The sequence below is a fragment of the Carassius gibelio genome, chromosome B9 (genome assembly GCF_023724105.1).
Source record: "Carassius gibelio isolate Cgi1373 ecotype wild population from Czech Republic chromosome B9, carGib1.2-hapl.c, whole genome shotgun sequence".
Lineage (NCBI taxonomy): Eukaryota > Metazoa > Chordata > Actinopteri > Cypriniformes > Cyprinidae > Carassius > Carassius gibelio.
Window position 1 is genome coordinate 30,871,894 of NC_068404.1, and position 16,860 is coordinate 30,888,753.

Here is a 16,860-nt window from a genome sequence, read left to right on the forward strand (position 1 = left end):
TGCTTGGTTGAAAAACATAATGTTCTTGCCTTTGTTGAAGAAGAGGAGCAGAACGCTGTTCTCCCTCATCACCTTTGATGCTTTCAGCATAAACTTGCAGCCTTGCTTGTGCTGCGTTATGTCTTTTTAGTTCCTCCAACCGTTCCACTTCTTTTTTCTTTTCTTCCAGCTTTATTTTTCTAACAGTGCTTTCTGAAATAAATTGAGCCCTTTTCCTTGCATTCTCCGCTTTGGTTTCCCTTTCTTGAGCTTCTCTTTCTGCTGCTAACCTTTCATCCTCCGCCTCCAGTTTCCTAATTTCCTCTTCATGCTGATGTTGTGTCTTCATTATTTTAATCACTTCTTGTGTAGCCGCTACTTCAGCCGCTGCTTCTTGTCTTTTCTGCAGAGAATCACTGTAAGATTGACTGGACATCTTGGAAACAGACTTTGACTTACTGGAGGTTGCTGAGATGATGCTGGACACAGTGGCTTCAAACACTGAATCTGAATCAGGCCAGGGAATGTCCTTAGGATCACCGTTGAGGAATCTTTGAGACTTCTCATTTGCAGTGCAAGTAATGGCAAGGCAAGTGTCATTTTTCCTCCGAATTTCAGGTTCAGCGCTTGTGATGCTTCTTATATCACCATAAATATGGTCGACCTCAGACTGAGTGGCATTAATGGTGCTCACAACTTCACAAATCAATTCTGCATCATCATTGTTCTTAATGGCTCTTTTCAAACCATTGATGTGATACTTCCACCTTCTATACTTCTGCTCAAAGCTTCTTTTCAGATCATTTAGTCTAGCGTCTTGCAGCGTTTTACCCTTCTCGGTAAGCGTGCGTGCTCGCTGGCTTCTTCTAATATCTGAGAGCTGTGTATTATCTATGTCCACCTGAGGTTGTTGTACTTGTGCAGCCACTTCAACTTTTTCAGTTATATCAGCCTGCTCTGATGGAATGACCTGCTCTGCATTGTCTACGTCTTGTGCAGTAGGGGTTGTATAGCTAACTTCTTTAGTAGCCAGCAATGTATTTTCACTTGTGTTTGACATGCTAAACCTGTGTTGCACTATAATGTGAATATTCAAAGAGCAATCTAAAGTTTAGTGTAAAGCGGTTATCTCAGCTACACTTATGTGATCCAATCATGTAAATGATAACAAGCTACAGAACTGTCAAGAAGTAGTCTATGAATTCAACTTGTAAAAAAAAAATGTGAATATCAACACGCTTAAATGATGAAGTATACACAAATACTTGAATACAACAGAAAATTCAAACTTTAGTCTTATTTAATAGTAGCAAATTGTTTATCTGTTTAGTCCCTTTTAGTTTCTTTATAAGTCAAACGATAATAGAAAAATGTCCAACTTTATCTTAGAATGGGAATGATGGAAATACCAGAGCAATTGAAACTTCAGTGACAGTTCACAAGACCTTGCGCTGCTTCCAAGTCACTAACTTCAAAAGTGCTTGCTTGTTCAGCCTTTGCTTGCTTCAGTCAAGTCAATTGCAATCTTTTCATGTTGTACTTCCCTCATTCAACATGTGGCGCCTCTTGATGGCCGATTTCCTCGTGCAGCTTTACGATCTGATGCAGTTGGCCTTCACCGACGCAGAAAGTGTTCTACTATGCCCGCCCTTAGTCATGACGCGAAGGCTGAGGTTCTTTAACTGATGTTTAATGTGTTCTGGACTTAGACTCCAACACCAACACCGTAGAACTGAGTAAAAAAAGGGTGAATATACAACAAACATGTCATACATTCAGTTACATGTAAAACACACATGACTTTAAACTCGTACATAAACAGAAAATACTTCCACATACCACTTTTGCCTGCTTATGAGCTAAGAGAGGGGGTTATCTTGAAGCTTCTTTATTGGATGACTTCTAAATAAAAATACTTTAAACTTTGCAATGATTACATCATTCCATATGATCAGCAGAATTGCTCTGTGAAACTCGGACCGCAGTTCTGACTCGTTCTCCGTGACAAAACAGGAAGTGACATACAAAGGCACGATGGGAGCAAAATAAAATATAACCAAAGAAAACTCTTAGAAAGAATAAATATTCCTCAAATATACAACAGTTGAGTATATAAATCACAATAAGTATTATAAAATAGTCGAAATATAAAAATATACAGATTAGACTGATCAAAAAGTTACTGAAATAAATGAGTGTTGAAGTACACAAGCGCCATCTAGTGGAAATAAACATTATAGATTACGAAAGCTTGTAACAGCAAACACACTGTGCATATAGTTGCATTTCATCTTTTATAAAATGCGATTTTGGCCAAATGCATTTTACCACAGGAAAAACTGAGCGCTCCGTATATATTGCTAAAAAAACTAGTTTGTAACATTAGATGAAAATGTAATGTGATGCCGGTGTAGCAGTCGATTCTGTTCCCCAATGTCTGTTTCCCCTCGGGTTGCCAGGTCCGTGTAATAAACCCAACCAAATAGTTAATCAAACAATTTCCCAAAGTAGCCTAAATTCCGCGGATTTGGCAACATTCCCGCATGAAAATACACCAAACACACCTGGATGTAAGGAAAGCAAAAAGGGACAAATTTCTTGCTACACTGCAGCATAGTAAAATTATTCTCACACTCCCGTTTATGTTATTTTTTTATTATTATACATCTTGCAGTTGTTCCGTTATTTTTGTCTTATGTTTTTACATTTCAAGTTGAAAAACCTCTCGTCTTAAATTTATTTTCAAGTTTAAGATTTAGGACGGTATTTTGAACTATTTGACTTGCCGTACATCCAGTCACGCTTCTGGTGCACGCTAGTTCTGATCGTACGTACAGTAACTCGGCAACAACGCCAGAATTGTAGTATGTTTGCGTAAAGGGGAACAGACATTCCGAGGGGAACAGAATCGACTGCTACACCGGCAGTGGCAGGCGCCGTCGCCGTTTTAATGACGAAAAAAATAAATAAAAAAACATTCACATTTGCACACATTCGCTGGTCAAAAACGATATATTGATAAGTAATACAACAACACAATTGTTTTTACCATCGGAAAATCGTGCGCCCCCGCGCTGTTTCGTTCTGGAACTTACACAAAGCGACGAGTGATCCTCGTCACCTAGATAACATATATTTCTAAGAAATTTATTCTTTGATTTATGATTGCTGATACACTTAATTTATTAACATTTAGGCTAATCATGTTATGGTATACTCTCCGCTCGTCCTCACATGTATAAAATGTTGTAAAACATGGTTTTACTACAGTAATGTAGTAGTAACTAAAAAAAAAAAAATTACAGAAGATCACTGTGAAATCTTTATATTTTATCATGCAGAATGTAATTCATGATTCATTCCTAGGCTTCATTTATTTGATCCAAAATACAGCAAAATCAGTAAAATTGTGTAATATTTTTACAATTTTAAATAACTGTTTTCTATTTGAATATATTTTAAAATGTAATTTATTTTTGTGATCAAAGCTGAATTTTCAGCATCATTACTTACATTACAGTGTCACGTGATCCTTCAGAAATGCTTTTCACTGCAACTGTACTTTTCACACTATTTTTATGTATTTTTTCATTGCTGGCTTATTTTAGGGAAAGTGTAGTGAATAAGAGACATTCAAGAGACCAACATCCCTGGTCCACCACAGTATCAAATTTTTGCCAGATACATGGCTCACAGAAGGTTGCTGTTGTAATTAGGTTTAAAGAAGCCCTTAAAACCCTGTTTATCAATATTATCTAATATTATTATTATGGTTGTTATTAATCGTGAATAAATCTAAAGCTTTTGAGACTATTATTTTGTGTTATTGAATTTGTCATGAAGATGTGACCATTTCTTCCTTTTATGCAGGGTTACTAAATAATCTTGATATAAAAAAGGGAGGGGGGTGCCCTTTTTCAGTTTCAGCACATGCCCCTCAAAAGGTCTGTGCACGGCCCTGTAAACCGCTGTATAAAGTTTAACGTTAATTATCGAGGCTGCCGAAATCATGTTCAGTGTATGTGGGATTAATAATTTCCCCTTTTCTCCCTCAAGTGGCAGGCTTGTAAATTCTGTCATCTGTTCATTATTGGTGTTGATGGTGTTTTTCACATGCATGCTTTTTAATGCTAGTTTAATTCTCAAATTGATCTGATACTTTCGTTTCACAAAAAGTAAAATTGTTCACTTTTTTAGGGCCTGACTGCCACCAGTTGAGTCAATGATTCAGTGAGTTCCTTATAAGGAAATATATTTGTAACCACCTAGTAATTTAAATGTATTATTTATTGCTTTACAATTAATATTTAAAGCTGCAGTAGGTAACTTTTGTAAATACATATTTTTTACATATTTGTTAAACCTGTCATTATGTCCTGACAGTAGAATATGAGACAGATAATCTGTGAAAAAAAAATCAAGCTCCTCTGGCTCCTCCCAGTGTCCTATTGCCATTTGCAGTTACTGACCGCTCCCAAGAAATCAACCAATCAGAGCTGCGGTCCGTAACTTGTGTTCAAAATGTTGAAAAAATTATATAATAAGCAAGTGCACCATGAATCCATTTTCCAAACCGTGTTTTTAGCTTGTCCTGAATCACTAAGGTGCACCTATAATAAGTGTTTATATTCGGACTATTTTAGATTGCTTCGGGGATACCGCGGCGGAGTAACCCAGTACCTTTGTGATTCTTCATAGACATAAACAGAGAGAAGTAGTTCCGGCTACGATGTTCTTCCGCAAGAAGCAAGCAGTTCTGTTTATTAACCGCTAGAGCGTCAAAAGTTCCCTACCGCAGCTTTAATTTTATATAAGCTACAGGATCAATAGTGCTGCTATCAGTATTCTTGTAACATTGATTCATTACCCTTTAAACACAACCACATATCCTCCAAATCATCTCCGAGTGGATGGCAGCAAGGATCCAGGATCAAGAGATCATTCTTCATGGAGACTGTTCCACAGGTAAACTAACCCTAATAGCAAGAATTTAATTTTACAAAAGATTACATTTTTTTTTTCAATGTTTTGAACTTTGTGTTTATAAAATAATTATGAAGAAAAAATGTGACTCTCCAGAAATGCTAAGTTTTCTTCCCCATCATTTCTAATATGGGGTGCGTTTCCCTAAAACCAACTGTGGTCACAAGTTCCTTCGTTACCAATAGAGTTCAGTGGAACTAACGACCGTAGTAAGCTAACTGCAGATGTGATTTACATCATGTATGTCATGAGCAGATGCACACTTTGATCATAGCGGCAATAATGTGATTAGGTGCATGTAAATGCACTGATTGATGATAATCAGCAATGTTTATGAAAAAGCAGCAAATCAGTGAATATGAAAAAGATCATGTGACACTGAAGACTGGAGTAAAGTTACTGAAAAATTCAACTTTGCCTTATTTCAATAAATACGTTTTAAAGTATATTCCAAAAAGAGTATGAAAACTGTTTTCTTTTCTTTTCCTTTTTTTTTTTTACAATATTCCTTTTTTTTTTTTTTTTTTTTTTGATTAAATTAATTTAGCCTTGGTGAGCAGAAGAGACTTCTCTTGAAAACCATAAAGAAAAGATTCCAGATTTTTGACTGGTTGTGAACATACATGAGCAACATTAACAAGATGATCCTCCCTTTCAGCTCAGAGAAGGATGTTGACGGTGCAGGCCCAGGATGAAGAAGAGGAGGAAGAACACATTTAACTATTTTCTCATAAACTTTCCATGTGTTATAATAAAAACAATGAACATGACTACAATAATATGCTAAATGTTATTAAAAGATTCCAGTTTGCAAGAAATCTGAGTGTGTGATTCTACACTAGAGGAACTCTTTTCTGAAGAAGATCAGGTGCTGAGAAGAAGCCTTGTTCTACAGCAAAACACTGCATCAAGCGTCCTGTCCTTCCCTCAGAAGAGCCTGTCTTCTGCTGCTGGGGTAAGAAACACCCTCTTCCTCTTCTCTATCAGCTGTCCTGCACCTAACTCTGCCTCCTCAGCACTGTCTGAAAGAGTCATCTCCACAGTCAGTAATTACAGATCCCTCCATGTACTAAAACGTGCACGATTACTTTTACATTTCATTGATTTGCTAAATCGTATGCACAATTTACTAATTAGTTCTCTTGATGTATAAATATTGTACACGATTTAGCAAATCGAGGGAATGAAATAGAAAATTGTGCGCAGGAATTAGCTACATTTTTTTCCTGCATGCCGTGTAATTAAAGCACATCACCACCAGACACTATAACTTAGTTAGCCTAATTTATTACCTTAGGGCGACCAAATACTTTTTCCTTGAAATTATTAAATATGCTATTTATAGATATGTGTCTATATTTATGTCGGCAGGCAAATCTTGTGTGTATTTTGGCACAGGGTGCACAAAGGCACCTTATCAGTGCGGTGACACTTGAACAAATGAACTGATCATGCGCGACAGACACTGACCAATAAACAAACGAGTTGTTTTATTGCGCCTATGACTTGAATCTTATCATCAGTTGTAGTGATGGGAAGTTCGGATCATTTTACCGAATCGGACTTTTGAGTCTCGTTCAGCAAAATGAATGAATCTTTTTTCGAGTCATTTCAAATGAACGAACAACCCGAAGGTTCAGGAAGAAAAAAACAGAGTGCTTGCAGTCTGTTTCACATTAGGAGGCATTTTGCTACATAATCGATCCACCACTGACCATATGCAACTATAGAAGCTCAACTTCCATTAAATGGACTGAAAACGCTCAAGTAACGTTATAGGTCTCAAAACGCTTGCTCTGCGCCAGTGGATACACACCATAGACAGTAAAAGAAATATGTGCATGTCACAGACTGTCTGGGCATGCACTTCCGCGTTTCAGAGATCCGCCTTTTACTTTCAGTCAACATTACATTAATTAACGTTTAAAAATTGATTTGTGAATCAATTCAAGAATCGTCTGCTTATGCATTGCGATACATTTAAGAATCAAATTTTTATCCCATCCCTACTAAATATACGATATAATGTAAATGTAAAAATCTGAAATACAAAAAAAAAAAAAAAAAAATGGTATAGGTATTAATTACTATTGTGATGTTGATTGTTTTAGGAGACACTTTGACAAGTGGGCACTGGATGCTGAGTATGGAAGGCGAGGTGGTGTGTGAGGGCACTCAGCCCAGTTTCCTGTCCGGCCTTGCCACCATGTTTGCTGCTTATTACTAGTTTAATCTTGAGTATCAGGAGGAAGCAGTGTGTACCTTGGAGTTCATTCAAAGGTAATGGTTAAATTCTAACAACTTCAGAACCAGCATTTTATAGATAAGTTATATCAGAACATTCCTTTTAATAATGTTATTTTATGTTATAAGTGTTATTTCCGTTGAGGCCTTTAAAACAATGTGTCTTAACTCGAGAAGAGAATATATTTGTCTCCCTATTTAACACCAGCAAGCTATTGAGTTAAATACGTTTTTTTTTTTTTTTTTTAATTAGTGGACATCTCCAACTTTCTTGGAGGTCCTAAAACCGATCTTAATTACATATTGTCTGTTTCATGACCCTTTAGGTGCTTTGTGGGCATAAATCCGGAGAGAGGATCCAAAGCCAAGGGAAAAGTACCATCGAAATAAAAACAGGACAAGTGATACAGAAGAAAATGTGTGGCAGTCAACCCACATGTTGCCACTCTTCTGTGCAAATTCCAATGGAATTTCTGAAATGTAAGGATACACACACACCAAGATTGCGTCTTCCTTTTATTGTTCTCTATCTGCCTTTGACTGTACCTCCCATCCCTCTGTCTCTCTCTGACTGTACCTCTCATCCCTGTATCTGTCACTAACTGTATCTGTCCTCCCCCATTTGTTTCTGAAAGTATTATTATGTTTTGTAATATATCTAATGTATTGTCCTCTTTGCTCTTTTCAATATTTCTAGTCACACTTTGAATCCTGGGATGGAACTTCATCTGGAGCATAATTGTTATTTGGTTGATTTTTATCTGTTTGATGGAAAGTTTGTATGACTTGTTTGGCCATATTGGTCTATTCTTTAAGTGATGAAAGCTATCTGAAAATGTCTTTGTGGTTTTTAAAGGATTAGTTCACCCAAAAATGAAAATTAAGTCAATAATTACTTATGTCGTTCCACACCCGTAAGATCTTCGTTCATCTTCACAACACACATTAAGATGTGGTTCAGTGAAGCCTGCATTTCTAGCAAGATCATTTCTTTTTTCAATGCCCAGAAAGCCTCTAAAACATTTAAAACAATTAATGTGACTACAGTTGTTCAAACCTAAATATTATAAAGCGACGAGAATACTTTTTCTGCCAACCCCCCAAAACAACTATTTTATTCAACATGGGCGGTCTCAAAACACTGCTTCATGAAGCTTAGAAGCTCTACGAATCTTTTGTTTCAAATAATTTGCTCAGAACGTGTATCAAACTGCAAAAGTCACATGAACTATTGAAATGTCAAAACACTTATGACATAACGAAGCCTCATTTACTGAAATCATGTGACTTTGGCAGTTTGTTATGCTCTCATTTGAACTGAAAGATTAATAAAGCTTCGAAGCTTCATGAAGCAGTGTTTTAAAAAAAAAATCATCCATCACGAGATATTGTTGACTAGTCATTATTTTGTTTTTTGGCACACAAAAAGTATTTTCATCGCTTCATTACACTAAAGTTGAACCACTGTAGTCACATAAACTGTTTTAAATATGTTTTTAGTACCTTTCTGGGCATTGGAAAAGGAAATGATCTTCCTAGCAATGTAGGCATCACTGGGCCATCAGGTTTTATAAAAAATATCTTAATGTGTGTTGTGAAGATGAACAAAGGTCTTAAGGGTGTGGAATGACATGAGTGTGAGAAATGACAGAAATTTCCATTTTGGGTGAACTGTTTTGTTTCGGTTAAAACACAGTTTGAATATTTCTTTGTGTCTAGGTCCATGATGGCCAATATGTTCCAAGTAATAAAAAAGAAATCATGCCAAAATTTCATATCCATTAAAAAAAATGAAATAATTTTTAAATAAATAAAAATGAGTTCAAAATAATATACTTTTTATGTCATTTTTTCATGTAAATTTGAAAGTGATATATAACATTTTGACCTGTTTTTTTTTTTAGATTTGAAAAATGTTATTTATTTTTTTGGTGAATTAAGTTATGCTTTATACAACACTTTATGCAGTTAAAGTTAAGTCAGCAATAGGGAAAATATATTGTATGCTATCATTTTACATATACTTTAAATATAGCAAATACACATATGCTTTTTTCAAAGAATTGCTTTTCACAGTAAACTACTTGAATGTGTGCATTTGCTATTTAAATAATTGTTAAATGCCATATACAATATATTAAAAATGCAGTATATATTTTTTGTAAAAATGCAGTATACAAAATATAAAAAATACTGTAAATTTTACAGTAAAATACTGGCAGCAGGGTTGCCAGCCAGTTACTGTACATTTTACAGTAGTCTTACTGTAATTTAATTTACAGATTATTACTGTAATTGAGAATACAGTAAATTTAGTAATTACAGTAAGCCTACTGTAAAATTTACAGTAACTGGCTGGCAACCCTGCTGCCAGTATTTTACTGTAAAATTTACAGTAATTTTTTAACAGTGTATATTGTAAAATTACATCAATTGCTAACAGTGCACCTTTATGTAAAGGGAGAACATAGGCTGCTTTCCAACTTTTAGGAATGGAGTTAGAAGACTCAAATTAAAAATATGTGCTATGGGCTCAGCAATAATATCAGCTGCCACTTTTAACAGAAAGGGATCCAGATTATCTGTACCTGCTGACTTTTTGTGATCAGTGTCTCTAAGGGCTTTATGAACTTCTTAAAATTATTAACAGCCTAACTTTTAACGAGCAATGCACCATAATTTCACCTTTACACTATAAAAAACACTATATTTCAGCCTATATTAATAACCTCTATGTAAATAAAACAGAATACCGTTCTTAACAAATTCATTCAACATGTTATTAAATCATAATTAGTTTTTAAACACTGACAGGAACTTTCAGAGCTGATTTCAAAGTTACTGCCTTTATAAAACAACTCTATGAAGGACTCAGATCACGTATCTAAAAATAAATCGCTATAGTAAAAGAGAAATAATAAGAGGAGTGAAGTTTCCTACCATTCTGCTGTGTTTGGTCCTCACGCGCGTCTGACGCGCGTTTACAGCGCTAAATTAATCATCTTTGCTAATTATTATACATTTACTTCATTGTCAGCTTCAGGTAATTCATTTATTATTGTTCAATGAACTGTTTGATACACAAAAAGGTTGTATTTCAGTAATAATTCAAAATTATCAAAATAAAATATATAAAATAATGGTTTATATTTTAATTTCCTTTAAAATATAATTTATTTCTGTCATGTGCAGCTGTATTTTCAGCATCATTCCTCCAGTCTTCAGTGTCACATGATCTTCAGAAATCAGTCTAATATGATGATTTATTATTAGAATTATTAATAGTTGTGATGCCAAATATTATTTTGGAATCTGCGATACTTTTTTCCGGATTCTTCGATGTATATATATTTTTTTAAAGAACAGCGTTTATTCAAAATATAAATCTCTTCTAACAATATTAATCTTTGATTTCACTTCTTATCAATTTAATACATCCTAAAAGAGTTATAAACTTTTGAACTATATTGTTTATTGTTAGAAAAGACTTCTATTTTAAATAAATGCTCTTCTTTTTAACATTTCATTCATCAAAGAATCCTGAAAGAAGTATCACAGTTTCAGCAGCACAACTCTGATAATAAATCATCATATTATTCTGATTTGTGAAGATCATGTGACACTGAAGACTGGAGAAATGATGCTGACAATCACAGAAATAAAATAGATTTTAATGTATATTAAAATAAAAAAGTTGTTTTACTTCATAATAATATTTCACTTTTTTCCTTTATTTTTGATCAAATAAATGCAGTTTTGACGAGTAAACTCCTGTAAAAAAACAACAACACATAAAAAATCAGTCTGATCCCAAACTCTGACCGGTGTGTGTGTGTGTTTGTGTATAGCACTTACACACTAATCCCCACAAGAATAAAGATGTTAAATACTCATCTGAGGAGAAAACTATGTTGCATAATAATGAAAGGATGTGTGACGTACACTTTCTGTAAACTGAGCCAAACATTTTCACTGATTAAGGGTAGAGTAAGAATATTTAAAGTATTGCGCAAGTTAGTTCATACTTGGATATAATTTTATATACAATATAACCTTTTCTTTTCATCATCATCTTTAAGAGTTCATGATCATTTCTGTTCAAATTTATTTCTCAGTTGATAAATCCATCCACAATTCATAAAACACAACACATGCAACTTCCTGTCATTGAAATAATTTAAAAATCAAATCGACAGGTTAGAAAAAAAAAGCCTCAGGCCCAAATATTCAGTTATCACTAATGAACTGTTTGACAAATACTTCTTGTTTCGAAGTACAGATCTGAATTAAAAAAAATTTAACAAATCACAAACAGTCCCCGGAGTCTCAATCTGAATCAACGGAGTCGCGAACATGCTCCGAAGTGCCGATCTGAATCAACCGAGTCGAGAACATGCTCCGAAGTGTCGATCTGAATCAACCGAGACCGAACATGCTCCGAAGTGCCGATCTGAATCAACCGAGAAGCGAACATGCTCCGAAGTGTCGATCTGAATCAACCGAGAAGCGAACATGCTCCGAAGTGTCGATCTGAATCAACCGAGACGCGAACATGCTCCGAAGTGCCGATCTGAATCAACCGAGTCGCGAACATGCTCCGAAGTGCCGATCTGAATCAAACGAGTCGCGAACAGGCTCCGAAGTCCCGATCTGAAAACTTCGACCAAAGAATGTAAAAACTAACTCTATTTCTCTAATAACTCTACAACTCTATGAAAGACTCAGACCACGTATCTAAAAATAAATCGCTATAGTAAAAGAGAAATAATAAGAGGAGTGAAGTTTCCTACCGTTCTGCTGTGTTTGGTCCTCACGCGCGTCTGACGCTCCGCGGCGCGTCTCCGCCCCTCACACGCCCGTTTACAGCGCTAAATTAATCATCTTTGCTAATTATTATACATTTACTTCATTGTCAGCTTCAGGTAATTCATTTATTATTGTTCAATGAACTGTTTGATACAAAAAAGGTTGTATTTCAGTAATAATTCAAAATTATCAAAATAAAATATATAAAATAATGGTTTATATTTTAATATCCTTTAAAATATAATTTATAACTGTGATGTGCAGCTGTATTTTCAGTATCATTCCTCCAGTCTTCAGTGTCACATGATCTTCAGAAATCAGTCTAATATGATGATTTATTATTAGAATTATTAATAGTTGTGATGCCAAATATTATTTTGGAATCTGCGATACTTTTTTCCGGATTCTTATATTTTTTTAAAGAACAGCGTTTATTCAAAATATAAATCTCTTCTAACAATATTAATCTTTGATTTCACTTCTTATCAATTTAATACATCCTAAAAGAGTTATAAACTTTTGAACTATATTGTTTATTGTTAGAAAAGACTTCTATTTTAAATAAATGCTCTTCTTTTTAACATTTCATTCATCAAAGAATCCTGAAAGAAGTATCACAGTTTCAGCAGCACAACTCTGATAATAAATCATCATATTATTCTGATTTGTGAAGATCATGTGACACTGAAGACTGGAGGAATGATGCTGACAATCACAGAAATAAAATAGATTTTAATGCATATTAAAATAAAAAAAAGTTGTTTTACTTCATAATAATATTTCACTTTTTTTCCTGTATTTTTGATCAAATAAATGCAATTTTGATGAGTAAACTCCTGTAAAAACAACAACAACAACAACACATAAAAAATCAATCTGATCCCAAACTCTGACCAGTGTGTGTGTGTGTGTGTGTAGCACTTACACACTAATCCCCACAAGAATAAAGATGTTAAATACTCATCTGAGGAGAAATCTATGTTGCATAATAATGAAAGGATGTGTGACGTACACTTTCTGTAAACTGAGCCAAACATCTTCACTGATTTAGGGTAGGGTAAGAATATTTAAAGTATTGCGCAAGTTAGTTCATACTTGGATATAATTTTATATGCAATATTACCTTTTCTTTTCATCATCATCTTTAAGAGTTCATGATCATTTCTGTTCAAATTTATTTCTCAGTTGATAAATCCATCCACAATTCATAAAACACAACACATGCAACTTCCTGTCATTGAAATCATTTAAAAATCAAATCGACAGGTTAGAAAAAAAAAGCCTCAGGCCCAAATATTCAGTTATCACTAATGAACTGTTTGACAAACACTTCTTGCTTCGAAGTACAGATCTGAATTAAAAAAAAAAAAAAAAATCACAAACAGTCCCCGGAGACTCAATCTGAATCAACGGAGTCGCGAACAGGCTCCGAAGTGCCGATCTGAATCAACCGAGTCGCGAACATGCTCCAAAGTGTCGATCTGAATCAACCGAGTCGCGAACATGCTCCGAAGTGCCGATCTGAATCAACCGAGTCGCGAACAGGCTCCGAAGTGCCGATCTGAATCAACCGAGTCGCGAACATGCTCCGAAGTGCCGATCTGAATCAACCGAGTCGCGAACAGGCTCCGAAGTGCCGATCTGAATCAACCGAGTCGCGAACATGCTCCGAAGTGCCGATCTGAATCAACCGAGTCGCGAACATGCTCCGATGTGCCGATCTGAATCAACGAGTCGCGAACATGCTCCGAAGTGCCGATCTGAATCAACCGAGTAGCGAACAGACTCCGATGTGACAATCTGAAAACTTCGACCAACCAATGTAAAAAATAAATGCGTTTTAATATAGTACAAATAATTTAGAATGATCTTTCTCTATATTATATTAACAGCCTAACTTTTAACGAGCAATGCACCATAATTTCACCTTTACACTATAAAAAACACTATATTTCAGCCTATATTAATAACCTCTATGTAAATAAAACAGAATACCGTTCTTACCAAATTCATTCAACATGTTATTAAATCATAATTAGTTTTTAAACACTGACAGGAACTTTCAGAGCTGATTTCAAAGTTACTGCGTTCATAAAACAACTCTATGAAAGACTCAGATAACGTATCTAAAAATAAATCGCTATAGTAAAAGAGAAATAATAAGAGGAGTGAAGTTTCCATACCGTTCTGCTGTGTTTGGTCCTCATGCGCGTCTGACGCTCCGCGGCGCGTCTCCGCCCCTCACACGCGCGTTTACAGCGCTAAATTAATCATCTGTGCTAATTATTATACATGTCGACACGCGGCTATTGGTAGTGATGCTACAGTCAAAAATCAGTAATAATTCAAACCTTTTAAAATAAAATAGATAAAATAATGGTTTCGATTTGAATAATATAGTAAAAATAATTTAGAACGATCTTTCTCTATATTATATTAACAGCCTAACTTTTAACGAGCAATGCACCATAATATCACCTTTACACTATAAAAAACACTATAGTTCAGCCTATATTAATAACCTCTATGTAAATAAAACAGAATACCGTTCTTACCAAATTCATTCAACATGTTATTAAATCATAATTAGTTTTTAAAAACTGACAGGAACTTTCAGAGCTGATTTCAAAGTTACTGCGTTTATAAAACAACTCTATGAAAGACTCAGACCACGTATCTAAAAATAAATCGCTATAGTAAAGCAAAAAATTAAAAAAATACATGTCTTGAAAACTTTGCCTTAAAAATCCATTGTTAAATTTCAAATGTTAAATATTAAAGTGAAAAAACAAACAAAATCTAAATCTAATACAAAACTGTTTTAAATCCCATGTAATATTCATTTTTGTTAAATTACACTTTTTAAAAAATTCAAATAGTTTTGTATTAATGTTATGTGCAAAAGCCATTAAAAAAAAAAAAAAGAAATTCTAAAAATATTGGAATTTAAAAAGCATAATTTCAGTTGGAGGGAAAATATGCTTTTGTTTTCTCTCCCGAGGACACAAGAGAGCACATAGAGCGAAACATCACTAATGAACGTTTCTACAAAGCAATAAAACACGACTATCTTTGAAAAAAGTGGATGTTTAAAATAATGTTTACTAACCATATATAATTAATAACGTTGCTTAAGCAATTAGAAACAAATCCACATAATCATTTCAAATTCATCAGCATTTTTGCATTAGAATAGTTTTTTTTTTAAATCCTTATTACACACGTTGAAGAGGAAGATTTAAAGAATGAAACACAGCAAATATATGCTGTAATCTGTTTAAGATGCTGATATTTACAGCGGCATACAAATGTTACAGAATCTGAGAAATAGTGAATCATTTTAACAAAATAAGAGATCATACAAAATGCATGGTAATTTTTTAGTACTGACCCGAGTAAGATATTTTATATAATAGATGATTACGTTTAAAAATAATAAAAATCCTCTAGCTCCTGCAGATTATCAGTTTTCCAGCATCTTTTGCGTATCTGAACTCTTTCCAGCAGTGACTGTATGGTTTTGAGATTCATCTTTTCACACTGAAGAACATTAGTAATTAATTTTAAACAGCTAAGTAGAATGTAAGTTAAATGAGTCATATTTATTTAACCGCTCAGGGAGCGCGCATATTTTAAATATTATTTAAGCACGACTAAATTAAAGATAACGTGCTTGCTGAGCACGTTAATTGATGCACATGGTGTTGTATAACGTTAATAGCAGCAGCAGTTTTAACGAATATAACCACAAAATGTTGTTAACTGTTATCTACATTGCAAGAGAAATGGACAAATCAGTCATACTGTATAAAAAAAGTTATATTGTAAATCGCTATGGACAAAAACGTCTGCTTTGGCCTGTTAAATAACATAGACAATAGATGGACAATAACGAATGTCACCAATAACATCTATAACTAATGGTTGCCCTTTTCATTTTTCTTTCCTCAACTTCAAAAACTTCTTTCAGAACTTCAACTGCACTATTTTCACAGACAGTATAAGCTGTTACACCATGGATAACAACAAAGGTAAGCCATGTAGATATAGTATCATTTAGAAATGTATTAGAAAATATGGAAAGCAACACATTGACCATAAGAGAGAATAAAATAATAAATGACACCTTGTGTAATACCTATATTGTCATATTATTATTTCAATGAACAGATAAGATCAATTAATTTGTGTTTTATTGTATGCATAGGCTTTTTTCTGTTTTGTTCGGATAGAAAGAAATCAATGACCCGAGACAAGTTACTTGTGTGTGTTAAAATATGTGTACTGACACTGACAAAACAATGTTTTGATTGTGATTGCTGTATGCAGTGATTTGGATCATGGGCAGCAGCTACATTCGTCGTGGGGAAGAGAGGCCCAGGTTCACTGGTTTGGCTGGGGTGGACTTCGATGGCACGGACTCCTTCCTTTCTTCTACCGGTCCCTCAGAGGAAGAGCAGACCCGGATGTCCTGCTGATTCACTGCGGCGGGAACGACTTGGGATGCAGGAAGAGCATCGATCTGCAACATCTCTATCGGCGTTTCCCTCAGATGACCATTGTGCTGTCTGACATCACCCAGAGACGTCGGTGGAGATCGGGCCTTCTGGGACAAATTGACAAGTCCCGTAAATGGGTGAACAGTGTCATGGCTACCTTTGTCTTGGGAGTGCAGGGGGGTATCGTGCATCACCCTCAAATTGTATTTAACAAGCCTCAACTGTTTCTAAAGGACGAAGTTCATTTATCACCTAGGGGTAATGATATTTTATTAAATAATTTAGCTGAAGCCTTGAGAGTCTTAATCCAGTAGGGGTGATCCTGGATTAAACCTCTCAACATGTTTTA

General features: G+C 34.7%; 1 protein-coding gene and 1 long non-coding RNA gene across 2 annotated transcripts in view; one reads left to right on the forward strand and one right to left on the reverse strand.

Moving 5' to 3' along the window:
• Positions 1-8,316, forward strand: part of LOC127964951 (uncharacterized) — a 153,693-nt gene extending 145,377 nt beyond the window's left edge. Inside the window, exons 7-9 of the long non-coding RNA XR_008155172.1 lie at positions 7,074-7,242; positions 7,533-7,686; positions 7,904-8,316. This is a non-coding gene — a long non-coding RNA (uncharacterized LOC127964951). The remainder of the gene's footprint in view (positions 1-7,073; positions 7,243-7,532; positions 7,687-7,903) is intronic.
• The window catches only part of LOC127964884 (NACHT, LRR and PYD domains-containing protein 12-like), a 1,383,583-nt gene that overhangs the window by 221,195 nt on the left and 1,145,528 nt on the right, over positions 1-16,860 (reverse strand). The window lies entirely within an intron of this gene.